A 27,604-nucleotide genomic window follows, 5' to 3' on the forward strand; every position below is an offset into this window, starting at 1 on the left:
AGGACAGAGCAGGATATCAAAACATCCGGATATAAAAAATCAGCAATATACATAGAGAACGGAATCAGCCTCCTACTAAGACATGCCTGGGCTTGTTTCTTACATGCTTACTCCCACCTGATGAAACCCCAGCAAGCGTTGCCCCCTGTATCATACAGTGGTCCAGCAGAAGCAAGGCCCTCCTCCCTGGCAGAGGCACAAAAAGCCTTATTCTAAAGCAAAACACTGGCGGGGTGGGGTGCAGGTGTTTACAGCACAGGTTTACCTATTATTACATTTTATTCTCACAATGTTCGAAGAAAGAATAGAGACCTCAAAAATACTGTTATATTTAACAATCAACATAAGGCTAACCCCCCCCCAAAAAAAAAAAAGTCTATAGGCGAAAATCACAACAGGTATTATTTGGGTAAAAAAAAAAAAAAATCTAAAATAAATAAAACCAAGGCTCCAGTGAATACACAAACTAAAATAGAGACACTCAAAAACATACTCGGATCCGTTCAAACTGCTGCATTAATTTAAGAGACTAATTTAGAAGCTGATATAAAAATACTTCTCAGATCTTAAAATCCATCCGACTGGACGTGAGCGATGGCATACACGAAGGATGCGCAGAGCTTGATGTCCTAATTTGGAAGGGAGCTCAGAAGACACTAAAGAAAATCACAGCTCCACCATATACCGGTCTGAGGGAAATGAATGACCACAACACACGTTTCCATGGCCGGGCTGGGGCCTACTCCTCACCGGCTGTACTGCAAACAACAGCCCTCCCCTTAGCAGAAATGGACCCAGGGCAAAGAAGTGAATCCAGGAACAGGTTCCTGGCGTCCGGGTAAAGTAGGGAAGGCTACCCCTAGGTATTCCGGAGAGAAGACAAGAAAAGAGAAAACCTTACTCAGAGGTCACCAAAACGTGGCTGGCAGAAAAACAGCCCTGGCAGACTGTTTTACATCACAGAAGGAAGCTGAGAAGGGGAGGAGGCCGTGGCGACCCAGGCTCAGCATCTAGGACTCAAAGCTGCGCCCCTGCAGCATCGCCCCCGCATGTGCCATTCCCCGGCTGGGCACCGGGCACGCTCACACGCACTCCGGTCCCGCGCAGATGCCGGCGGGGAGCACCGAGTCGCCGAGGCGGCTGTGCGAATGGCTGCGGGATCGGGATCGGTGGCCCGCCGGACGCCGCGGGCGAGGCTGACACGCGCACACGGACGCAGCCGAGCGGACTCGAGGGGACCGCACTCACCGGAACCGGCAGGCCGCAGCCTCCCCGACACCCCGCGCGCCGCCGCCCGCTCCACGACCACTTTCTGCGCTCGCTGCCTCCGACCGGCCGCTCCGCTGCTGGAGGCTGATTGTCAAAAGTCGGTCGGAGCGGAGCCACAGGGAAACAGCTGCAGGAAGTGACTGCGGAACCGGGAGGCAGCGGCGGCGGTGGCGGAGGAGGAGGAAGAGGAGAAGGAGGAGGAGGAGGCAGGGCTCCCGGCGGCGCTACTGCGCATGTGCATCGGTAGCCGACTTCTCTCGCAGACCCCGGGCGCAGGGCAGGTGCGGGACAGCGACGCGAGAGGGTACACTACCCAGGTACTGATGGCTCCTCGGAGCTGCCCCAGCCTACCCTAAAAGCGACGAGGGTAGGAGCCTGGCACTGCCTGGCAGGAAGGCGGAGGTTCTCCTCTGAGACCTGGAAATTGCACCCCCTGCGCCTCCGCCCAGAGACTTAGGGAAGCAGCCGGCCAAGGCCTCACAGGGTGCAGAGCCGGCTCACCCTCAGGACCCGGACACACCGCAGAAGCCCCCGGGATACCTTCAAGAAAGGCGCTGGAATGGATTGCAGCCCTAGGGTTCAGCCGGCTTGTACCTTCTGCATGTGAATACTTGTATAGTGGCCAGGTTTTTCTCCTTGGACAACATGACACGAATTTTCCATTTTTATCGGTAGAGTATGGTCTCGCAGCATCAAGTACTTTCACATTGTGTGTGGTTCTTGTATAATCATAAACTAAAATGCCAAGGAGATCTAAATATGGTGAGCCACAGCTCAACCTAGAAGCCAGCCAACTTACACAGGAATGTAAGGCTATGACTGGACCATGCGCCAACAACCCAGTACTGGCTTCAAAAATTCGAGGACTGTTCAGCAGATTAGGACAGGGTGCACCCGCCATCGGGAAAAAATAATCCACCATACAGATGAGTTCGGTGCACGTGCTGTATGTGTGAAAATATCAAATGGTTTCGTTGTTTTTAAAACAGCGGGGTAGAAACCCATTTCCCAGCCCTTTGTTAGAAGCCTTAGCCAGAACTCTGCCATTCACACTTGTTAGCCATGCAGGGCCCTGGCTGACCTTTCCCATCTCTGACAGCCCTCATCCTCATCTTTTACCCTCAGGTCCTATCTTATAAAATAGCTGACAAAAGCAATGGAAGATAAGACATTAAGTTTGGCTCGAAATTTGAGGATACAGTCCATTACAGCAGGGAGGGCATGAGGGCAAAAGTGGGGCAGCTGGTCACAAATGCTCATAGTCAGGAAGCTGAGAGGAGCTGCTCCGCTACTTTCCATCCACAGAATGCAGCCCACATTCCGGGTTTATCTTCCCTCTTCAGTTTCTAATGCAGAAACACTCCTAGTCTGATGGATAGTCTGTTACTATCCATCACAGGCCCATGATCTGCGTTACCTCTGTGATCTTACGCAGTCTGTCCTTTCTCTCTGTCCATCCTTGTCCTCTGCAGCCTCTCCCACAAGCAACTTCCATATCCCCTCAGGGCACTGCATGATAACACAGTCTCCATTCTTCACATCTGACTATATTATATATACCATCTACCTTAAACTCCCTGCATGCAAGAAAAGACAGGTCCTGGAGGCTTCAGTTTATATTTTATGATTTTGTGTGTGTTTGCATGTCAGAATTAAATCCAAAAGCTGAAAGTAGGGACCTCACCCTCTAGCTCACACACACACATGCACTCAATATTCCATGTTTGCTACCCCGGCCCTGCACTTACTTCAAACAGATAAGGCATTTCCTTTCCTGGCCCAGGAAAAAGTAGATAATCCCAAGATACTTGTTTCATAGAAATATAAATCTCATGACAGAGAAAATGGTCCCCAAAATTAGAGCTTTTGTTGTGAATCACTGGGTCTTATGAGATTCAGCACTCCCAAAATAAATAAATAAATTTTAAAATAAAGAGAAAGAAAACAGGTCATATTCATCTCCTTTACTATAGAGCAAAAACAAATCTCAATGACTTGTGGCTGAAACCTACCTGTGTAATTGTGTATTGCTGGTAGGCTGACAGAGGCACACCTCTATGGGACTTGAAGCAAATGAGAGGATCAAAATCGCCATTTAGTGGCTATGCCTCCAATGTCACATTGTGACACTGATGTGTTATGGCCCATCCACACAGAGTCCAATGGCCAAAGCCAGTCATCTCTGCCTTCATAGGCATCTAGCACAGTGAGGGGCAGCAGTGGAGACGGGTCATTCCAAACAAGAATACAATCTGGGGCCACTAAGATAGCTGTACTCGGCCGATAAAGTACTAGGCCACAGGGAGCCAGTAACCCTGGTACCTGCGTAATAAAAGCCGGGTGCAGTGACTTGCATCAGTAATCCCAGCATCCCTGTGGTGAGATGATGTGGAGCATCCCAGCATCCCTGTGGTGAGATGTTGTGGAGCAGAAACAGGAGAACCTCCCATAAATTCTCAGGCCAGCTGGGCTGGAGAATGCACCACAGTAGTAGAAACAAGGAAGACCCTGTCGCAAAGTGGAAGGTGAGAATCGGTTCCCCAAAACTGTCCTCTGACCTCCGTGGCAGGCCTGTATCCTGCATGGAGGAATAGTAACCATAATAATTTTTTAAGAGTATAACTTGACACAAATATGTGCAGCCAATCTTGTCGCTTAGAGGTGTTGTTATAAACCTCAAGAAAGACCTCATGTCTGCTCCCCCCCCCCCCCAAAACAAGAAGTTTCCAAGGTTGCTTGGGAAGGAACTGTGGACACAGAAGCAGTGGAACTCCTGCACAGACCTTGAGATCTACATTCCTGACACCTGAGCCTACACAACAGGAAGATGCAAATGACAGCTGAGGTAAGCCCACTGAGAAAGCAGCTTGACTCAAGCTTGGGGTTTGGTTATGAAGAACCAGAAGAACGTTCCCCAACTTGTTATTTCTTTAACACCTGCAGTCTTAAAACCCACTCATAGTAACTGCAAAAGGCCACAGATAGCCGATGACCTTACTACCGTTCAGAATGAGGGAAGGACAAAGCTGAAGGAACAGATCAGTCACCCCAAAACAGTGGCAAGACGTGAACTTTTGGGACCAGAGTCGATGGAGTGCGAGATTACACCTAGCAACCCATTACAATACCTCTCCTTGCTGCCTGTTTTCCACCTTGCTCCAGCCCCTATCAAATGATTCCCAAGCCCTCCTGGGGGAGCAAAGGAAGTAGATCATTTGGAAGGGATTACTATTGACCAGAGCTGGCTTGAGGGCAAAGGAGATTTGTGAGGAAGAGAAGCACATGGGGAGTGGCTACAGTAAGGTTTTCTCCAGGGGAAGAACAGGCTCTCAGCATAAGACCCATTACATTTTTTGGTCTTTGAGCCATGGTTGTACTATTATTCCAGGCTGGCCTTGAGCCTTCTGAGTGGTGACATCACAGACAGCACCACCATGTCCAATTCAATTATGAAGGAGGAAGAAAAGGAGACGAGGAAGAAAAATCATTTCACAAATCCTCAAATTTGTTAGCTGATACAGCATATTTGCGTGGCCACAGTTACTTGAATAATGACTATCATTCAACAAATGCATGGATGAACCAGGAATGTCTGCCCCTCTATTCTTTAATAGGATACAGTGGATGACAGTTGCACTTGACAAAAAGTTCTCTCTTAATGTAACTACCACAAAGGAAATATTGAGTCTATCCAAAGAAAACTCCAATCTTAAAACAAAGTTAAAGGATCTGAAGAGAAGGCTCAGCAGTTAGAAGCACCCACTGCTTTTGCAGAGGACCAGGGTCCACTTCCCAGAACCCAGGTGTTGATGCTCAACCATCTGTAATTCCAGTTCTAGAGAACCCAGTGCCCTGTTCAGGAACCAAGCATGCACGTGATGCACCTACATTGTGCAGGTAATGCATGCACACTCACGTGAGGTGACACAGGCAATCAAGGTCTTTATCATCTACATGACCAGTTCAGAGCTGGCCTTGGCTACGTGAGAATCTGTCTCAAAGTATAACAAAGAGAAATATTTTCATTGTATTAAATTATATACAACAAAGATATACTGTGTTGGTTTGTTTACCAAGAATATAATTGTAACATACTTTGGGTGGCTTCACTTGGCTTGAGCTTTTGGGGTGTCCATGCCAGGAGTCTTCATGTAGACACATGATCAGAAGACAAGAGACATGTATGACCTCCAAGGGCTGGTGCATATATCAGGTCAGTTTTCCCTCTTGTGAGGAAATTTGCATGGAGCCTTGAGACACCATGCACCTTCACTTTCCAGATCAGGGCATGATGCCTTCCAGTGTTACTTTTTTATTGATGGCACCAGAGAGACACGCTATACCAAAAGTTTCAATTCAAGCAAAAACAGTTTCTCAAGTGTCTACAGAACATTTATAATAATAATAATTAATAATAATAATAAAAAAGAATGGGAAGTGGGAACAGTAGCAAGATGTTAGCAGCAGAGATACAATTTCAGCTGCTTTTCATTCCTCTAATTAAAAGCTGGATCATATAGATAGCAAAGCTCAGGTTGTACCCACTTACCACACTGAGATGCCCTCACAGGCTCAAAATATAATTGAGGATGGAGACAAACCAACCGTAGCTAAAGCCCTGTGTAGCATGGTTAGCCTGAGACTGCAACAGCTGACAGGACTCACAGAGCAGATTTATACAGATTGATACAAGAGTAACGCACAAAGTTGATGACCATGCCCTGTTCATAAGCTAACAAGCCCAGACTTACTCTCCAATCTGTAGAGAAAATATTGGCACTGGAATCCAAATGTATAATAAGAAAGAGGAGGAGGAGGAGGAGAAGTGAAGCCAGGAAACCTCTGACAGTGAAGTCCCCACCACTGTGGACACCACAGAAGAACTGAAGAGGGGAAAGTAAAGAGACTCTTACCAACCCACCCTGCTGTGTCAACCATGAAGATTGAACTCATGAGTACAGGAAATGGAGCCAGGCATGGCAGCACACACCTTTAGTCCCAGCACTTGGGAGGGGGAGGCAGAGCCAGGTGGATCACTGGCTGGCCTGGTCAACATTGTGAGTTCCAAAACAGCCAGGGGTATGTTGAGAGCTCCTGACTCTGAGAGAGAAAGGGAAAGAGAGAGAGAGAGACAGAGAGAGAGAGAGAGAGAGAGAGAGAGAGAGAGAGAGAGAGAGATGAATGTAGAAGTCAGGGCTGGGGGGATGGTTCAGGTAGTACAGTGCCTACTGTACAAGAAGCATGAGGTAGTAAGTTCAAACCTCACCACCTAGGAAAAAAAAAAAATCAAGCCTAGTGAACATGGTTGCTATCCCTGCTCTAGAGAGGTAGAGATAGGCAGATCCCTGGAGCTTGGTAACCAATCTGTGTACCTGAAGCAGTGACGAACCTGTCTCAAAACACAAGGTGAACAATGACTGAGGAACAACAACCAGGGTTGACTTCTGGTCTCCACATTCATTTGCAAACACCCACAAGAAATGCAGAGGGCATAGACATGCTCTTTACAGTGGCTAAAGAGATGGCTGCTCTTTCAGAGAACCGGGGTTCAATTTCCAACACTCACGTGGCATCTCAGAACTATCTATAACTCTATTTCCAGGGGATTTAATACCATCTTCTGACTTCTGTGGGCACCAGACATATATGTAGACAAAACACCAAAACACACAAAATAATAATTTTTTAATTGTTCTTAAAGAAAGGCTATGCACAGGCTATACTCAGCAAAATCCAGACGGCAGGACAATGACCTAGTTTTCTTACTAAGTAACCCAGAAAAGGAGGAACAAAGGTTGAGAAAAATGAGTTTGGTTTTTTTTTCTTCTTCTTGTTATTGTTGTTGTTAAAGTCTTAAACTGATTTTTCAAAGACTGACAAAACTGAACTATAAAGTTTAAGCACACATCCATATTTGACATGTCATAATAAAAAGCAAAGATGAATTATTACAGAGATCAGGACAGCAGGTGCTTCTAGGTGTACATAAGTGGTGGGTATGATTGGGACAGGGAACAAGGGAGGCTTCTGGGCTCACCAGCAGAGCTTTGGCTCCTGACATAGGTTGTAATCACCTATTACCTCACTTTTATTCTTTTCTGTATCTGTGCGCTGTCCTTAGAACATAGTTTGTCTCCCGAACTGACATTGAAACTGTGTTGCTGTTGTACTAGTGTTGGGAGGCAGGACTCAGTTCATGAAGAGGGACTAAGGCAGTTCTCACAGGGCCGGGTTACCAGTGGAGCAGGTTGTCAAAGAACGAGCCCCACCCTGAGGTGTTTTCATCAGTCTTGCCCACATTCCCTTTCACTGCCCCAAATGATGAGGCAGCACACAGCTCTCAGGAAGAGCCCCCTGATCTCAGACAGCCAACCCCCAGAACCAGGAGTTAAAGAAACTCCTCTTTATAAGTTATCAGGTACTCTGTTCTAGGAACAGACAACAGATTAAGACACCATGTCATATAGTACACATAAAAAGTCTTATAAGAACAGTCTAATTTCAATGCAGAAAACACAAAAGTATATAAAGCAGTTTGATAGTCAAAAAGCATAGTTTCATTTTTATAACACACACACACACAGAGGTGGGGAAGAATCTGCCAAACATAAATCTTCCCAAACACGCCTATGGCCTGAAAGCCTCATACCTTAGCTTCACCCTAAATATTCATCTTACTAAAACAGCTTATGAGCCAAACCCTTTGCAGGCATGCAGGCAGAGGCAAGAGGATCAGGAGTCTAGGTCATCCTCACACGGTGAGTTGCAGACCAGCCTGAACTTCCTAAGAGTCTCAAAAACAAGAAGAAAATTCAAAATGTGGTCCAAAGGGATGGCTGAGGCTGACACAGGTGTAATTTCAATCTTAATTACTAATATTAACTCTCAAGCCATTTATTACATGTCACACAGTAAATATGTCTATATGAATATATTTATATATGTACACCACAGAATGACTGTGGAGGGTAGAGGCTGTGGTGGAATTCAGGAGTCTCAGAAGGCCTAACCCACAGGCAGAGAGGGCTGACATAGAGTGAAACAGATCTCTGGAGTTCTGCTATGGAATCAGACTCCATCGGCAGGCCAGTCAAGCTTTGGGAGTGAGGTGTGGAGCCACAAAGGCCATAGTGATAAAGGGCGGAACGAACAAGATCCACACAATGAGCAGGTAGACTGACAACTGGAGTCAGCCAAGTCAGCAGAGGTAACCAAGCAGAGCCCCAGGGACATCAGGAGTCCCGCCTATCAGTCCGTTACCGTCAGAAGTTAGGTGCCCTTCTCTTAGTGAGGTTCAATTGAGGAAGTCACACCCCTTTCCTCAGTTTGGTGTGTTCGAGTCATCAGGCCTGGTTTCCCTGGTGTGATTTCGATGCCCATGTGCACATATGACCATGCTCAAGCCTGGTGAATTGGTAACGTAACACACTTACTACCTTTAGGCATAAGTTATCTATCCAGTCTGTACTCCGTGGATGGTTCCAGTCAGACAGACAGTGGTGTTTACATGCATGAGGAGGTGCAAAGTCATCCTGCTCTGAAAACAGAGTCAAAGGCTGCCTGTAAAATGGGATCTCTCAGGGTGAGGTACAGCCCTGAAGCTGCTGCTTTTGTTGTTGTTTGTGTTTTGAGACAGGGTCTCACTGTAGTCTTAACTGGTCTGGAATTCACAATATAAACCAGACTGTCCTCAAGGCACAGAGATCTGCCCACCCCTGCCTCCAGAGGGCTGGATAGAGTACACTATCATATCCAATGGAAAGCTACTGTTTACACAGTAAGTAGTGACACCAGACTAGACTCAGCCTGAACTTAAAACATGACAAGAAGGACATCCCATCCTTAACTTTGATCAAGAACCTAGCTCCTTTCAATGTGAGATCTCTTTCTTCCCATGTCATTTTCAAGCATGTACCAGATGAGTTAGTCTATAATTGGACCTTAGTTCCTGGCCTGGACAGGAAATGAACAAAAGACAGATCCTGAGGGGTCTTCTGGTGTCCATCTGGAAGTGAGCACTTCAGGGTCTTTCCTTGTAGGAACAGGTATTGAGAGCAGGAGCCTGAGGACAAGTCCTGGATCCTGGCTACAAACCTCTTCCTGCATATGTCAGGGCCCCACTTTCCCACGCAGACCCCAATGATGGCAGGGAATTCCTGCCCGAAATGAGTACGAAATTGTCTTTGATATTTGATGACTCTGGGTTCTGAGTGTGACTTACAATTATCTCTGCTCTCCCACTCTGGCAATGAAAGTTTTCGTAACTACCAAAAGCCTGATGGACATCACAGTCCGGTCGCTCTTTACACACCTGCCTGCAGTGCTCGCTTGTTCGCCTTCGGTAGGATACCAAAGCACTGAGCCACTGAAGTCCATGTCACATGCCCAGAGGGCACTGTCTTCCTGCTACCACATGGGCACTTTTCAAAGCCTGAGTTATTGTGCCATCCAGAGGTTCTCTTCCACCAGAGTGTTCTCCTAAATCACCATTGTCTTCCCCCCACCCTTTTCCTATTGGTGTGGCAACAGCCATTTAAAGGAGAACCGTGTGCTTTGGTTCACAGTTCAAGAGAGTCTGTGAGGCTCAAACTCAAGGCAGCAAGAGTCTGAAGAAGCTTGTCACATCATTTCCATGATCAGAAGATGGACACAAATGGATACCTGTTGCTGCCACTTCAGGCAAAGAATGATTCCACTCACAGTTAAGATCCATCTGCTGTGCTGGCTGGTTTTATGTCAATTTGATACAAGCTAAGGTCATCTGAGAGGAGGGAGCCTCTATTGAGAAAATGCCTCCATGGGATCAGCCAATAGTAGGCCTGTAGAGCATTTTCTTAATTAGTGATTAATAAAGATGGGCTCAGCACAGTCAGTAGTGCCACATCTCGGGTAATAAACCCTTTTCTCCCCAATTTGCTTTTGGTCATAGTGTTCTCTCACAGTAATAGCAAGCCTAATTAGGACACTTTTCAAGCTGGACACTTGAAAGGCAGAGGCAGACATATATCTGTGAGTTCGGGGCCAGCCTTATCAACAAGTTCCAGGACAGCTGGAGCTAAAAAGTAAAGACCCGGAGTCTTACTTTATGTTTTATTGCTGTGGGAAGACACTATGACCATGGCAACAGTTATAAAGGCAAACATTTAACTGGGGCTGGCTTACAGTTTCAGAGGTTTAGTACTACCATTATCATGGTGGGAAGCGGGTAGTATGCAAGCAGACACAGTGCTGGAGAAGGAGCTGAGAGCTCCTTCTTGTTCTGCGGGCAGCAACAGGAAACTGTTTCACAGTGGGCACAGCTTGAGTATAGAGGACCTCAAAGCCTACAGTGACACATTTCCTCCAACAAGGCCATGTCTCCTAAGAGTGCCACTCCCTATGGGCCAAGCATTCAAACACATGAGTCTATGGGGCCGTACCTTTTCAAACCACCACACCCCGTCTTTAGAAAAAAAAAAAGTGAATGTTCCCACATCGATTTTAATTAGTTCAATCTAGATAATACCCACAGGTTAGCCCAGAGATTCATCTCCCATTAATTCTAGATTCTGTCAAGTTGACAATACACACTTCTGTTCACATCGTTGTTATATATTTCAGTAGTTTGATTGTCAACTTGTTTCAGAAACTCTGTGTATCACAGGCCACCTGGGGTTGTCTATTTGTCTGTCTGTCTTTCTGTGTTTGTGTATTGGTAGAGATCAAACCCACAGCCCTGCACATGTTATACCATGGAAACTTTCTGTTTAAATTACATGGTGTGTGTATGCATGTATGTATGTGTGAGTGTGCGTGTGTGTATACATGCATTCATGTGTGGAGGTCAGAGAAAACTTCCCAGGATTTGGTTCTCTCCTTCTAGCATATAGGTCTTGGGGATCAAGCTCAAACTCAGGTTGTCAGGATTAGTGACAAGGGCCTTTACCTGTTGAGCCACCCTGCTGGCCTGCCATTCAGTCTTTACTGCTATTTCAGCTTTAGATGCTGCAGTAAGCAGATATTGAAGGTGACACTAGAGTTTCAATAGCCCCTAAGGAGCTGTGTGTGAAAGTGAAGAACTAAGCAAGCATAGAGAGAAAATGCTCCAGATACCAGGAGAAATGCTACAGTCTAGCAATCCCCACTGAGAGCTCCAGAACAGGAACATCATTCAATTACATATGGTGGCTCCAACGTGGAAACAACGTTTTAAATCTTTTACCACTAGGAAAAAGGTGAGACTGGTGGTAAATGAACAGGGCACTGTTGCAACAAAGTATCGATTTTGCAAAGAGTACAAACGGCTTATGCCACAAATCCATTTCGATTGTATTAATTTTCTCTTCTTGACTAACAGTCCTTCAGAAATCTCAGATTCTCCTAAACAGGTAGATCAAGCTGATGAAAGGAAAAAACAACCCACTAAATCTAAAACATCCCCCAAGCTCATGTTTTGAGTGTTTCATCCCTTGGTTACAATGATATCTTTTGAGTTCCATCAACTTCAGGATATGGAGCTGGCAGAAGTAGCTCTTGAGGGCTCGGTCTTTGAAAGACCCTGGTTCCTACCTTGCTCTCTGTTTCCTGGTCTGCAGTGATATGAATGATCTGGCACACAGGTAGAACAATGCTATGAACTCCATGTTTCCATGACTCCTGCACTGAAAGTAACTGAACACTAAAGATGAGCCCCAAAACAAATCTCTCCTCCCTTCAGTCAACTTTAGCACACTAAAGTATGTGTCTCTGTTACACAAACATATGCAAAGTGCTTAGTTGTCTGCTTTTACTACACACTGTAAGTTATGGAGCTAAATCAGCAAAAAGAGAGCCTTCAGATAGACATGCTACAAGGATATGCTTGAATATGCTTGGCCCAGAGAGTGACACTATTTGGAGGTGTGACCTTTTTGGAGTAGGTGTGTCACTGTGGGCATGGGCTTTAAGACTCTAATTTTAGCTGCCTGGAAACCAGTATTCTACTAGCAGCCTTCAGATGAAGATGTAGAACTCTCAGCTCTGCCTGCACCATGCCTGCTTAGATGCTGCCCTGCTCCCACCTTGATGATAACTGAATATCTGAACCTGTAAACCAGCCCCAATTAAATGTTGTCCTTATATGAGTTGCTTTGGCCATGGTGTCTCTTCATAGCAGTAAAACTCTAAGACAGATAGCAAGCACAAATTTCAGACACTATATGTTATGACACCAAGTCATCAAGATGTAGGAGACTGATGACTCCCTAAATATGTGTACAGTTTTACAGTTACCTATCAAAAATGTTTTAATAAAATGAGTGCTATTTTACCTTTTAAAAAAAAGCATATGTAAGTTGAAAAATCTGAAATCATCCATTATTCTTGGGATTTTGGTTTTAAATTTGTGTTTTGTTTTATTTTGTTTGAGACAGGGTCTTATATATCTCAGTCTAGACTTGAACTGTTTGAGTAACAGGGGATGACCTTGAACCTCTGACCCTGCTGCCGCTGCCTATGAAGCACTTTTCAGGGATGTTCTACCACACTCAGTTCATACAGTGCTAGGGATGGAGCCCAGGGCCTCTTGCATGCCAGGTGAGCTAGCAGCTGAGCGGCAGCCCCAGGCTGGAATCAGTTTTCTTCTCCCAACCCTTTAATTTCATCTGGTACTGAAGTAATATTAATATTTTCAGTTAAAGTGCAACTGTTAAACAATCTAAGTAAAGTGGCAAGAAATTAAATGAGGGGTTCTCAGTAAATGATTCAGTCAAACGTAATAAGCTCAGGAGATAAGCACCCCACAGTTTTACACACTGTGGACATGTGTGGGTTTTTTTTTCAGTTTCAACTCTGTTCACTACAAGTTCACATATCTTGAAGATATTTGAAAGCAAACATGACTGCACAAAAATCCATGTAATCAAAAGTATTAAACACGAAAGCTACATCAATAATAGTTGTCGTCAACATACTTTAGGTAGGTATAGATAAATAGAGATACAGATGTAGAGACAGACAGATGAACAGGTGACATACTATGGGTGTGTGGGGGTTGTCTTTGGAGCAGAATTGCAGAATCTCATTTGATCTGAGCTATCCTCAGGTTTTCTATGTAGCCCAGGCTGGCCTTGAACTTCTAATTCTCCTGCTTCTACCTCCCAAGGGCTGGGGTTACAGGTGTGTGTCACCATAACCCCTTCAACTTTATATCTGAGTATATGTTTTCCATATATGAAATTTTTCTTCAGCAGTATAATTTTTAAAAGTCCACTGTCTGCTTCTCTATGAAACTGATTTTACAAGATGCTTTAGTTTTTTTTATCTAGTTTTCTGTTTATGTCCTTCCTTTCTTCCTTCCTTCCTTCCCCTTTCCTCCCTCACTTCCTTTCATCCCATCCCCTTTCTCTCTTCTTGGAAAATTTGTGGTGACTTTTTCTTGTAAGTTAGGATGTTCTGTACAGTGGCTCTGTGTTTGCAGCCTTAAATCACAGCATAGTTTAAAGCCATGCCCATCCACAATGAGGCTGATGCTGACAGAAATACCAGTGGCCAAGGCACAAGCCACTCTTCAGATGTCATGTGCTCCTCTCGACATTTCCATACATGAATCAGGCTAGATAGACCCACATAAAGTCTATACTGAACTGAGAGAACCCACACTATTTTTTAATTTAATTTTATGTGTATGAGTGAGTGTATATGTGTGTGCCTGGAGTCCAAGGAGGCCAGAAGAGGAACTGGAGTTACATATAGTTTTGAAGGAAATTCTAAAATCAACACTAGATCATATATATACATATATATATATATTATATATGTATATATATATATCACATATATATTATATATGTGTTATATATATATGTTATATAACATATAATATATAATTATGTGTGTGTGTATGTGTGTGTGTAAATTTAAAATGTGTATAAATATAGCTAGCTGTTTTACCTGCAAGTGTTTCTGTGCACCACTTGAGTGCAATGCTTCTGGAGGCCAGAAGAGGGCATTGGATTGCCTCGAACTGGAGTGACATGCTGTGGCTAGCTCCCCCAAGGGTGCTAGAGTTAAACCTATGTTCTCTGGAAGAGCTTCCAGGCTCTTAACCACTGGGCCATCTCTCCAGACCCCATTACCAGACTTTTAAGGGCACAGTGAAACTATTTTGTGTGAAGTCAGCCTGAGAATAGTCGTTTTTCTCTTCCTTCTTTTTCACCCAATTTCCCACCATTTGTGTCCTTAAAGTCTCTAAATCTTCCATATCAGAAACCCTACAGGAAGGCAGTGGGAGACGCGGGTTCCAATGTGGACACCTATTGTAAGCAAACACACACAAGGCTACTCCTAAGTGTTGGGCTTAAGTGTGCTGGGTCTTGCTTTCCCTTTTACATCTAAGAGTTCCATCTTTCCTTCCTTCATTTCTTCTGTGCTCCCTCCACCACCCCATCCCTCCTAGGCAGGGTTTTATGTAGTAGCCTAGGCTAGCCTCAAAGTTGCTATGTAGTCAAGCCTATCCTTGAAATCTTGCTTCTTTTGCTTCTAGCTCCCAATTCTAGCTGGAATTATAGGCATCGGCCACACTCCTGTCAGTATGTTGTGTGTGTGTATATCATGGGTGAGTGGGCCCATATATGTATATGATACACATATGTCTTGCTGCATATGGAGGCTACAAGACACCTCAGGTGGTGCTCCTTAGGTACCACATGCTTTAGTTTTTGAGACAGGCCTGGAGCTCACCAAATATACTATGTTGGGTGAGCGAGCCAGTGAGCCTGAGGAATCTGCCTGCCTCCATCTTCCACACCCGTATGTTTTTGACATGGATTCTGGGGTTTGATCTTAGGCCCTCACACTTGACTGGGAACCACTTTCCATACTAAATCATTATAAGCTCCCCACAATATATTTCTTTCCTCTTGCTTAGCTTTATCTAACCTCTGGACTAAGGAGAAAGCAACCTGTGATTACAAAGCAACCCTGGAGGCAGCAGGAAGAGTAAAGCAGTTGCTGGAGAGTTTGTCAGGGTAGCTTGTGGCCATTCTTCTTAGAGGTCCATCTGCTCAGAGCCATGATCTTCATCATCCCCAAAGAGCTGTGATAACTAGGATTAGAGAAGGCTTGTGTTCATAGTGACTCATCTTCCCAAGGCAAAGATGCTCAAGTGAGATAAATGGGGTGGAAAGTACAGGAAAGCACCTGTGCACAATTAAATGTTCAACACGTTCAGTAAAGAAAGGACACACTGACCCAACAAGGGGCTGTAGTTGGAATCTCGGCCTGTTGTGAAAGGGTGGGGCTCCTTAGTGACGTCTTTGATTGTTAGGGTGCCTTGTGAGCATCAGGTTTGTTATCTGTTAAATATCACATTAAATTCGATGAACAAATTGTTAGGTTAAACTGAGAAAAGAATCTTAGCTTTAGAAGTGAAGCAATTTCACTTCATTTGGCAATGGCAGCAAGACACCACTTAATTCTATAAAGAAAATTTAGACTCTGACCAACCAGCTCCAGCTTGACTAATATTTGCACTTGTGGGCTTTGTTGGTAAGTCCCTGTATTCCTTACCCCCATCCCTGGTTTTCCTGGATCCAGCTCCAGCAGGCTGCACCCAAAGTCACTAGTGGTAAGTCCCCTTGGCCCTGGTGGTACGTCCCCTTTGCCCTATGCCTCCTGTCCCAGTACTTTGCCCAAGCAACAACTCACATGGCTCTCAGTGTTTAGATGGCCCCCACCCTTCAGCTTGTTTCAAGACTTCATCAGAGCATGCACAAAGCTGCCTGGCAATGCCTGGAAGCCACTGAAATGGAATTGCCCTGGCCTCCCCACTTACCCATCAACACTGAGGACCTGAACAACTGAGTTCAGATACTTCCCACTTGATCTGAAAGCAGCCAGGACACTATAGCAGTGAAAACAGAACCAAATTGCCCATGTAATACAGGTGTTCAAGAAGCTCGTAACAAACACACACAACAGCCTAACACCAGGTGCCCAGGTCTCAACACAAAACCACAATTAATATGAAAGCAAGATAGTATGCCCCCAGCAAATATCACCATCCCCGGAGCAATGTTCACCAATAGGATAACCTGGATGACTCGCAAGACACTTATGAACGTGTTCAGTAAGTTTAGGGAATTTACAGAAGAAACAAATACCCAAATGAACCTAAAGAGGACAGGAATAAGTTGATTACGTTCAAGGAAACACATATAAAACAAGAAAGACAGTTCGGGATAGGAAAAGTGAATTCAACAAAGAAATGTAAATACTGAAGAGAACACATGCTGACATGAAGACAGAAATGAAAAAATTAAACAACTCAGTTTAAAAAATTAAATTAAAAATTAAAGTTCAAAATTAAAAACAAACAAACAAACAAAACAAACCTCAGTGGGAAGACTTCCCAACCGTGTGGATCACACAGAGGACAGACTATCAGGATTGGGGACAGGAGAGCAACTGGTCACTCAGTGAGATTCAACATGGAGATACTCAAGTCATGGGCATAGTAGAAGTAGTCCAGGTTGAAAGAACAGATCTTCTAGTAAACTCATGGGAGAAATGTTCTCAAATCTAAAGATGCTGGTGTTCATCCAGATACAAGAGGCATATGGAATACCAAATGGACAGAACCACCAAAGGGACTCTCACATCATTATGAATAAATCTTTGAATATACAGAACAAAAAAAAAAACCCATACTACAGGACTCAAGAGAGGCCACAAGTCACATACAGAGATAAGCCAATTAGAACTAGAGCTGCCTTCCCAAAAGAAACTTAAAATCCAGAAGAGCCTAGGTACAGGTACTTCGAGGCCTAAAGACCACAGATGCTAACCCAAACTCCTTTACTAAGCAAAACTGTCTTTCACAGTTGAAGAGAAAAAAAAAAAAACTGTCCATGCTGTGAGCCAGCTAAAGGATTTCATATCCACCAGTTCAGCCCTACAGGAAATACTAGAAGCAATAGAATGGAAAAGAGGAATAAATACAGCCAAGAGGCTATAGGAAGAAAATAAATGACCCTATGATAACTGCTCCACAAAGGAGTAAGGATGCTGATTGCAAAAAGGCCAAAGCAGCAACAAGCAACAGCCACCCTTTTGAATCCTTAGATTTCTGTGTGTGGCTTGGAGCCCCTGCAGAAACCAAGAAGGCACCTTTGGTGGGCTGGGCCTGGAGGAGCTTAATGGAAGTTGAACACAGTTAGTGTGAGGAGAGAGAGAGAAGTAACAGGGGTAAGGCAGTTAAGTGGGGAAGGGAATAAGAGAGTGAACCATGGGGTGAGGGTAGGAGGAGGGATACATTGAGGATATGTGGGCAAAGCCACATAGAAATCTACTGTTTTTTTTAAAATTAGTTTCATCAGAATTACTCCACATGGGGAATAATGCTTCTCCTAGAAACCATACACTATCAACCCAAAGGCTCACCATCAGGTATACTATGCTTTTTTTTTTTCTGAGTTCTTCAACAGTAGAGTACTCCCACCCACCCACCCACCTACCCCCAAAAAACAATGCAGGCTAGTGCTATTGCCCACTAGAGCCTGTGAGAACCCTATTGCTGAAGATAGCAAATACTTTGGTCACAGAACTTGAGAGAAATTAAGCTGGTATTGTACCAGAACCTTCCTCCATGATGACTGAATTACTACCTTTCATAGAAATAGTAAGTGCTTATCTGGATGAGATAGAAAAAAAAGTACCAACAATCTTGCAGTGCTGGAAATGATAATAATGACTCACCTGGCAAGATATGCTCACTGGTATAATGATGGCAAGCATGTCTGGGTTGGGTGCAACCAACAGCTGCCTGATGGGATTTAAGACCGCTTAACAGGAGGGGACTCATGCCTAGCACTATAAACACAGCTACACGGCTAAGGACTTGTGGCTTATTAGTATCTTGCTAAATTGGTATAGTATCCAATGGCCTTCTATGTTTCAAATTTTTATTTTCTCCCTCCATACATGAATTCATTTGATTTCCTCAAATCCATCCTTCCCCACCTCCTTCTGCTCCTCCTAGTTCCCTCTTCACACACCCCTTTCCCAACTTCATACCCTTCTACTTGTACCCTTAGGTTAGTACACCCCCCACACACACACACACATCAATCAGAGAAACTTCTGAGGTGGACAGAGGTTGACTCAGAGAACCTCCAATGACCCAAGAGTAAGTGACCGACAGTGGAATGCTCACCCTTCAGTGGAAAATCTATGTTGTCTCTGTCTTGCCATTGCCCAGTGCATGTCATGGAAGCAGAGGTGGAAAGACGGTAAGAGGCAGAGCCAGGTGGACTACTGTGAAACAGACTCTCATGAACATGATGTCCATCTCTACTCAGCGATTCCCAGCAGTGTGGCTTTGGATCAGCTTGACCCAAGCTAGAGTCCTCTAAAAGGAGGGGCCTCAACTGAGAAACTGCCTCCATAAGATCTAGCTGTGAGGCACTTTCTTAATTAGTGATTGATGGTGGAGGACCGTCCCATTGTGGATGGCACCATCCCTGGGCTGGTGTTCCTGGCTTCTATAAGAAAGGAGGCTGGACAAGCCATAAGGAGCAGCACCCCTCCACGGCCTCAGCATCAGCTCCTGCCTTCAGTTTCCTGCCCTGTTTGAGTTTCTGTCCTGACTTCCTTCCATGATGAACAGTGGTGTAGAAGGGTAAGCCAGGAAAACTCTTTTCTCCTCAACTTGCTTTTTGGTCGTTGTTTCATCATAGCAATAGAAAGCGTAACTAAGACAGCTAGGAAGTGGAAACCATCCAAATGTCCCACAACAGATGAATAGATAATGAAAATGTGGTACATACACACTATAGAATACTACTTAGTGATAATGCAAGTTTGCAGGTAAGTGGATGGAACTAGAAAAGATCATATTGAGTCAGGTAATAACCCAGACCTAGAAAGGTAAGTGTTGAGTGTTCTCTCCTACTAAAGGCTCCAGATCTTCAAATGTAAATAGATAGCCTGTAGTAACTACAGAAACAAGGAAAATAGAACAAGACCATTGCCAGGATAGGGGAGGTGAGGAGCAAGAGGGAGGGGAGCAGAAGAATTCAAGTAATATGATCAAGGAAACTGGAAACGTGGGCCCCTTTGGAAGGGGGAGTGAGTTAACATAGAAGAAAGTAGGAGGAGGGTGAAGAGGAAGAGTAGACTAGAACTGATCTGAGAAAGGGCAGGCTCCTTAGGGAAGAGGAAGGGAGGTAAACAAATTAGAGGAGGACCAGAGGTAAAATAACAATGTGAGTGGCTAAAAAGCCATAAGGAATCATACTACTAGTTATCTAAAACCAACCAAACAAACCTATAATGCACATTATTAAATATGTACATATGTCCATACATACACATGCACATAATACACATATTGTATATTTGTGTGAACTTTTGTCATCTTGGCTGATAGCATTCCTGTTCCCTCCAAGAATCAAAGCCAACCTAACAAAAACCTGGTACCATAAATGAGAAGCCTTCTTTTTGTTGGCAAGGGCTAAGTAGTTCCCAAAACATTTAGCCTACTGCTGTTGCCCTTGGGTACCTGCCAGAAAGGGAAGGTAAGTCCCTATTGCTGAAGACATCGTGTTCCTCAGAAACAACAGGGCTTGGAGGCCCTTGAGCTAGAATGAATGCCCCTTCCTGAGGACTACCTTTCATGGTACCAGAAGGCACTATGAAAACTTCCCAAAAAAGAGTGAGACAACCAACAGTCCTACCCAGCTTTGACACCTATGAACCACTTCAATGACCAGCATGGCACCATAACCCCACAGGTACAGTAACTATGCCACACAGACCTTGATAACCAATGTCTCTCTAATTGGACTTAAGACCTAATCAACATGAGGGGTACTATGCCTAGTATTAGAAACTAAGTAAACTAATCAGTCCTAGTGAAATCCTGGTTATTGGAGGAGAATCTACAAACCAGCATAACCCCTAACAACAAATTATAATCATTTGTGCTTATAGCTACAGGTGAGTGTAGTCTTCACACCTCATTAAGAAAATTTCTCTATTCAACAGACAGAGACCATTACAGAAAACCACATCAACCAACATACAGAGTTGTGGAGCTCAGTCCTAATGAACACTCCCTCACCTAAGGTTCAGGGAACAGCGGGGAGGGAGATTGTTAGAGGCATAGGATCAGGGACTTTGCTGTGAGATTGTGTCTTCTGGTGACATCAGAAGCTAGACCCATAAAATGTCACCAACATGACTACCCAAATGTGATCTGAACAAGGAGGCCAGCAGCAAACATGCCAAACCAGACAGAGACATGCTCAACACAAAGAACTACAGGCAACTGAGTAAAGCTGGAAGGAGGAGAGCTGGCCCTCCCCAGGCAAGAACACACACTAGTTGTCTATTATCAAACAGTCATCCTTGAAAATATACATACTAGTAACATTTTAGGGACACAACAGGTACTATTTGTGAATATATATATATATATATATATATATATATATATATATATATATATATTACAAATAATACATATATATCACATATGCATACAATAATAGTTGATGAATAGGGAATCTATGAATTTGAAGGGTAGTGGGAAAGGGTGTATGGAGTGGTTTGCAGGGATAAGAGAAGAGAAAAATGTTGTAACTAAAATGCAACCTCAAAAATAAGCAACAAAAAATTACCAAAAAAATTAATGTTAGCCATGGTGGCACATGCCTTTATCCCAGTGCTCAGGAGGCAAAAGCAAGCAGATTTCTGAGTTCCAGGCTAGTCTGGTCTACAAAGCAAGTTCCAGAACAGCCAGGGTTACACAGAGAAACCCTGTCTGAAAAGAAAAAAAAACCCACCCAGTTTAGGATTTACTCCCAGTGTGGTACACTTAATGAGTCTCAACACATGCAGGATGATTTCTCGCTGTTGTAACAAAATAGCTAGTAGAAGCAACTTCTGGAACATTTAACTTGGCTCCTAGTTTGAAGGAATACAGTGTATCATGATGGGAAATGAAGGGCAGCAGAAGCATGAGGTGGCGGCTCACATTATGCTCATAGTTGTGCTCTCTCTCTCTCTCGCTCTCTCTCTCTCTCTCTCTCTCTCTCTCATCTTTTCTCTCTCTCTGTCTTTTCTCTCTCTCTGCCTTTCTCTTTCTCTCTCTCATGGTGTGTGTGTGTGTGTGTGTGTGTGTGTGTGTGTGTGTATTGCCATACTATGAAACACCTGGTGTTTGTGCTAAGAACTGAACTCGCATCTTCGGCAAGAGCAGTATGCACTCCTACCCACAAAGCTGTCTCTCCAGGCCCCTCTTTATTCCCTTTCATTTCTTCTGGAGCCCCAGCCCACGGGATGATGCGGTGCACACTCTTCAGGTTGACTCTTCTCTCCCTAGTTAAACCTTTCTGGAAACAGCCTTACATACACACCTGTAGGCTATCTCCTAGGCGATTGTAAATCTAGTAAGTCATCAGTGAAGATGAACTGTCACATGTATCAAGTGTTATATCATTATACAGAATGAGAGAGTTCTCAGTGCTCTGTCTACTGGGAATGAATGAAATGCAACCAAAATTGAATTGAGGTAAAAAGTACATTGTCAGTGGAGGGATGGATTAAACCAGTAGGTTAGAGGAGCTAAAAGCACAGGTAGGAACAGCATCCACTGTCACAGGTGTTCATTTTACACGACAGTAGTAATGCCTTGAACTAAGGTAACAGACTAGTAAGATGTTGCAGTGGACAAATTCATGAAAAAATTAATCTTGAAATGGAAAGACATCAAAGGCCAATTATCAGATGTCAGGAAGTGAGGGTTGGTGTCAAAGAATCTCCCATTCTACTTTGTATTCATTAGTGAAAGTATAGGCAAAGATGGTGTAGTTGGGATGCCTTAGTGTGAGAAAAATTTCCATATTATCAATCTGGTATAATACACTGAGCATATATATTCACATAGGCATCATAAAGTACTAAATGCAGTCATAAAACTAAAGGAGCTAAATGAATAATAAAATTATGCCTTGTGCTCCCTTTCTTAGAATGTCTACAGATAGATTTCACTAAAATAAAAGAAAGAAAACTACAGGAGGTCCAGAGGATCTGATACAGGAACTTCATGAAGTCAAGTCTCAAAATAACAAATGCGTGATAATGTTGTTTTAGATGAAAACATTCACAATTAGAGAAAAAAATGAAAGGCTATGAGAGGAAAAAAAAACCCAGTGGAAGAGATGAATTTTCTAACAGGTTCACTTTGTATGTGGTGACTGATTGTGGAAAGATTTGTAATAGATCCATAGTGAAACAAATGAATAGGTGGGATGACTTTATTAGAAATACAGAAGGTGACTATGAGAAAGCTAGGTTTGGTTATACTACTCCTTGCTGTGACAAAGTATCTGTTGAAGTCACTTAGAGGAAGGCTTATCTTGCTCACTTTCATGGGTACAGTCCATCACAGTGAAGAGTTCATGGTTGGCAGGAGTTTAAGGCACTGGTTACCTTGCACCTGCAGTCAGGAAGCAGAGAGAAATGAGTATCAGTGTTCAGCTCATTGGCTCCTTTTCACTTGGTCCTTGACCTCAGCTGACAGTATGGTGCACCATTTGTGTGTGTGTGTGTGTGTGCGCGCGCGCAGGCACTTGTGCTCACGCAGGCATATGTGTGCCATACCTGTGTGGAGGTCAGAGGACGTTTTAGAATTATTCTCTCCTTCCCACCACAAGGGTCCTAGGGATCAAACTCAAGTTGTCAGGCTTGGTAAGAAGCACTTTCTATTCACTGCACTATCTTGTGGTTCTCCCAACACTTTTTTAAGTTTAAAATTCAAGTCCCTCCTGAGATTTATGGCAATTTCTTAACCCTGGGTCCCTATAGCATCAACTACATTACACACAATTATGTTTAAGGCACAGCAAGCCCCTTAACCTGTTGCCTCAACTCAAGTTCTCTACTTTTAAATGCATGTTTGTTCTCAACAAGATAGAGCTTTCCGTAGGGTGGGCTTACCCTCAGACACCTTTTCCATTGTACAGTTATTCTAGATTTCATCAACTTTGTGATGATTAACTAGTACATGCTTTGGTTCAAAGTAATCAACACCAAAATAGTTTTAAAAGTTCTGACTGCATGAAATGTTGACACAGTGAACATTAACATTCAGCTGGAAAATTATTTTCCAACTGGGTTGGTTGAGTTTTATTACAAATTCCCAAGAATCAACTCAGTAGGATTTGAATTAAATAATTTGACATTGGAACAAAAATACCTCAGGAAGCCCCTGAAACTGACCAGATTCTCTAAACCCCTCCTTTAACAGGAGTATATTAACAGTAAAGACTGGTGATTCTCAGATAAGCCAACCTGCAAGGATGACTCTGAGGCATTGCCTGGAATACCCAGAGACCAGCCTGGCTGCTTAGAAGGAACAATGACCAACTGCCTGGAAAGGACACTCTCCAAGCTGTTGAGCTGCCTGTAGGCTGTGCATGAGTTCCAGGTGTGTGAGCTGTCACCCATTTTGGGGGTAAAGGGGGAGGCTTTGGTGATGCAGCTGTCTTGAGTCATTTCTGCTCCTTTAAGTAACACCTTACCCATATTCTCATAAATAATCACAACAAAACTCATAGATCCAGCAAGTTGGACCTTAGGGGTAGCTATATTTTGGTATGTCATCAGTTCCCTTTCTGAGAAGAGTAGACATTTGTACACATTCCCCAGGAATAGTGTCACACAACAGGGGCCAGCAAGGTGACTCAGCAGCTAAAGGCACAAAGTCCCAGCCCTCACAACCATGAGAATCATGGGGCAGAAGGAAAAAGACTCTACTCCAAGTTATTCTCTGACCTCCACATTCATCAATGGCACATACACACCCCCATTCTGTACCAATAGATGTTAAAAATTTTAAACCAAAATAAACAACTTAAAAGGTTTACTTTGATTTCTGACTTCTGAAGTTTCAGTTCATGGCTGTTTGGTCATGTTAATTTGAGTCTCTGGCAAAACAGTTTCTTATGTAAGAAGCCAATGGCAGAGGAGGCTACTTATTTCACAGCATCCAGGAAACAGAGATGAAAGCAACCCAAGTCCTAGTATTGTGGGGAGCCAGTGCATCTCTGTGTGAATGAGCATATGACATGAGCATAACCATACCAAGGATGCCAATGCCTGAGACTCACAGGAATGGTAAGGCCTTCCTCCAGACAGGCTCAGTAGAATGACAAGGTCTTTCTCTGGTCTGAGTACACATGCTGACCAAAGGTTGACCTTCAACTAATAACAGAACTTACAAGGAATACAGAGTATCAACTGCAGCTTCTTCATCCCTATGACAGCACAATCACATACATACCCTGAGACTGCTCTTCTACAAAAATCTGTCTCCTCATTTATGTTGTCCATAATAACCTCACCGACTATATGGGCCGCTGGTGTGGCTCTATCCAAGCACACACGCAGTGATCCCAGCTTTAAGTTACACCTGTCTGTCTTTCTTTATCTCCTGTTGTTCCCAGTCAGGTTTCCAGGACCCAGCTTCAGGAGGCATGGCACAATATCATCAAAAACATCCCCTCATTGACTTAACTTCCTTTTCCTAGGCTTCACCTCCAAGTAGGTCCATTATATCCCCAAAGCACCAAATTTTAAGTTATGTTTTCAAAGGAATCAGCTTATTGTAGCTTTCCCCTGGGCCTGGGCAGAGCATCATGGAAGTTGGAGTGCCATAGACTATTTCTCACTTCTTGCAGCACAAAGCAGAGAGAGGAAAACATAGGAAGAGACCAGGACAAGATAGAGCCTTTCCCTAAACTCCCTGGTCTACATTCTTCCACTGTGCCAAGCCCCATCGTTCCCCTATCACCATCTCCCAACACTGCCGTTGTACTATGAATCCATCAGAAGATTAATCCATTGATGTGTCCAGAGCCTTCCTGATCTACTTGTCTTGGGAAATGGCACCAGATACACCCAGACGGGAGTCCCAGCAGTTTCCATAGGTGTTTTCTTGATCCAGTGAAATTCAGAATCAATGTGAATCATCACCTCAGCAATGGTAATAAATCTAAAGCCAAGAGAATATAACTGTACATGCCCGGTACTTGGAAGGCAGAAGCCAAAGGACCATCATTTCAAAGTCATCCACAGAAATACAGAACAGCAGGAACTACTAAGACATTGTGTCAAAAGAAAATCCAGGAGCAAACAACTATGATCATCATTTTAGTGTTTTCCCATGAAACAATAGCTTTATTGTGGACATTTCAGCCTCAGAATGCTTAGGATCATATTAACCAGGTGTGGTGTTTCATGCCTGTAATCTCAGCACTGGGAATGATGAAGCAGGAAGACTGTACTGAGACAGAGTCCAACCCATGGGCTCATATCGAGATCCTGTCTCAATACATAAATAAACAAATAAGTTAATTCTAATAAAGGAAGAATTATGGTGAAATTACTTAATTCTGATGCATTTTGGTTTTGTTCGCTTTACAGTCTAATAATACAATATCTAACTTTTCTCTAAAGCATTTTTCTTTCAGTGTTTGATGACTTCATCCCACAGATGTGTAATATACTTTAAACATTTAGTAGTATTGCAGACAGAATTCGAGGCTGTAATTCTGTGGTAGGGGACTTGCTAGCATACACAAAGTCCCCAGTTTGGCCCCTAGCTTTACAAAAACAAAACCTAGAAATATCTTTGAAAGTAAGATAAGCCATGTAACATCAGTGGTCACCAGATAAGGCCAAAAGTAGCAACTATGAATTAAACAACAAATAGTATTTGCTTCAAGGTAAAGTATTATACACTTAAGTATCCCAAAGGGGATTTTGTACGACATATGATACCATATAATGTAATTAGCGTATTTTAAAAATAAATTTTTAGAAAGCAAATTATTCCCAGAATAAAATTTCTTCACCAATTACTATCTATTAATATCAAACAGAAAGTACGGTTTAAGTAATGATGATTTTAGGTCCTAGGACTGATTATGAAATTCAAGGTTATATTTAACTCTTTAACCGGGGGTAAGGCTGTTCTGAAACTGCTGGACACGACTAGTTAAATACTTAAAAACTCAGATTCTCTGGAATGTGAGATAAAAACGAGGCCTTAGGGTGGAAAAGAAAGAAAACGGGAAATACAGTCCAGTGAAACACAGTGAATGAATCCTTAAGACAGGGTTGAGGACGCGTGGCAGTTTTGAGTGTGCTATTTCCTGTCCTCTACTCTTTAAAAATTCCAGGGGGCACTAGGCTGCCGGACTTGGCTGACTTCGATTCTGGACCTCAGGCTTTTTCAATTTGATAAAAGACCTGTAGGGGGAGAGAAACGCAGAATACCGTCTGTCTGTCCGTCCGTTGCCCCCTCACCCCCTGTCCCCAACTCTCGACCAGGCTGGCCTCAAACTCAGGAATTCAGAGATCCGCCAGCCACCCGAGTGCTGGGATTACTGGGATTACATCGTTTAAAAATCAACATATCTCATTCCTCTCAATTAAAAGAGATTAATACGTTACGCAGTACCAAATCACCACGTTGAGTCTAACTTGAAGCCAGTATAACTATTTTGAAGCCTCAAAAATGAAAAAGTAACACAGCTTCTATAGCTAGGATGCAAGGAAAAAAGATTGGACATAGTCAAAGGTCTCTGCGAAGTGAGTCTAAAGACTGCAGAGGGCTATCGGAATGGGTTACAATTTAAACCAGTGTTTGCAAAAGACTTCTTCCCTAAAATCGGCATCCAATTTGGGGATAGCTGCCCTTCATCTTGCCCTCCTTTCGTTTTCTTTTTGGGCGTCCCACGCTCCCAACTTTCCAGTCTGCTTCTCCCAAGACAGACTGTCGCTGGAAGAAACTAATAGGCTTGACACGTCCGCTGTCCCAGGATGACACCACAGCCTCCGCTACTGCAGCGCTGAGCCGAACTGCCACTTGGGGCGGAAGAGCAGGGCGCAGGCGCAGTGAATCACTGTTACCGAACTTGCACATTGCCTGGCCTATTCTCCCCCTCACTTCCGGTCCTCGCAGATCTGTTTCCGGGGCGTTGCAAGTTTAGCCCCTCCTCAGCTCTCACCCTCCTCTACCCCAGGAGGGGGGAGCCGAGGGGGTGGGGAAGAGTTCGTTGTTTGTTTACACGATGTGAGCGGAAAGAGAGACCAATAAAGTTTATTCTGGAAACAAAAGGAAAAAGAGCCCGGGCGCCGGCGAGCGAAGCCGGGGGTGGGGGCGTGCGGCGGGGCCGGCGCCGAGCGGAGCGAACAGTCGAGCGAGCGGCAGTTCCGGTGCCGCGGCGGCCGAGGCTGGGGCTGGGGCGGCCGGCGAGGCAGCGCTCGGGCCCGGCCGGGCCGCTCCGCAGCGGCGGGGGAGAGGATCAAT

General features: G+C 44.1%; 1 protein-coding gene across 3 annotated transcripts in view; it reads right to left on the reverse strand.

Annotated features, from left to right (window-relative positions):
* Nucleotides 1-1,308, reverse strand: part of Zmat3 (zinc finger matrin-type 3) — a 29,546-nt gene extending 28,238 nt beyond the window's left edge. The window contains exon 1 of one of the 3 annotated variants that reach the window (XM_028764326.1): nt 1,249-1,308. The gene's annotated coding sequence lies outside the window, so the exon portion shown is untranslated. Of the gene's footprint in view, nt 1-901; nt 1,075-1,248 lie in introns of those variants that run through there. The other 2 variants (XM_028764331.1, XM_028764321.1) reach the window with 2 other exon arrangements.
* Nucleotides 1,309-27,604: the final 26,296 nt, after the last annotated feature.

This window comes from Grammomys surdaster, unplaced genomic scaffold (genome assembly GCF_004785775.1).
Source record: "Grammomys surdaster isolate TR1022 unplaced genomic scaffold, NIH_TR_1.0 62, whole genome shotgun sequence".
In the NCBI taxonomy this organism is placed as follows: domain Eukaryota; kingdom Metazoa; phylum Chordata; class Mammalia; order Rodentia; family Muridae; genus Grammomys; species Grammomys surdaster.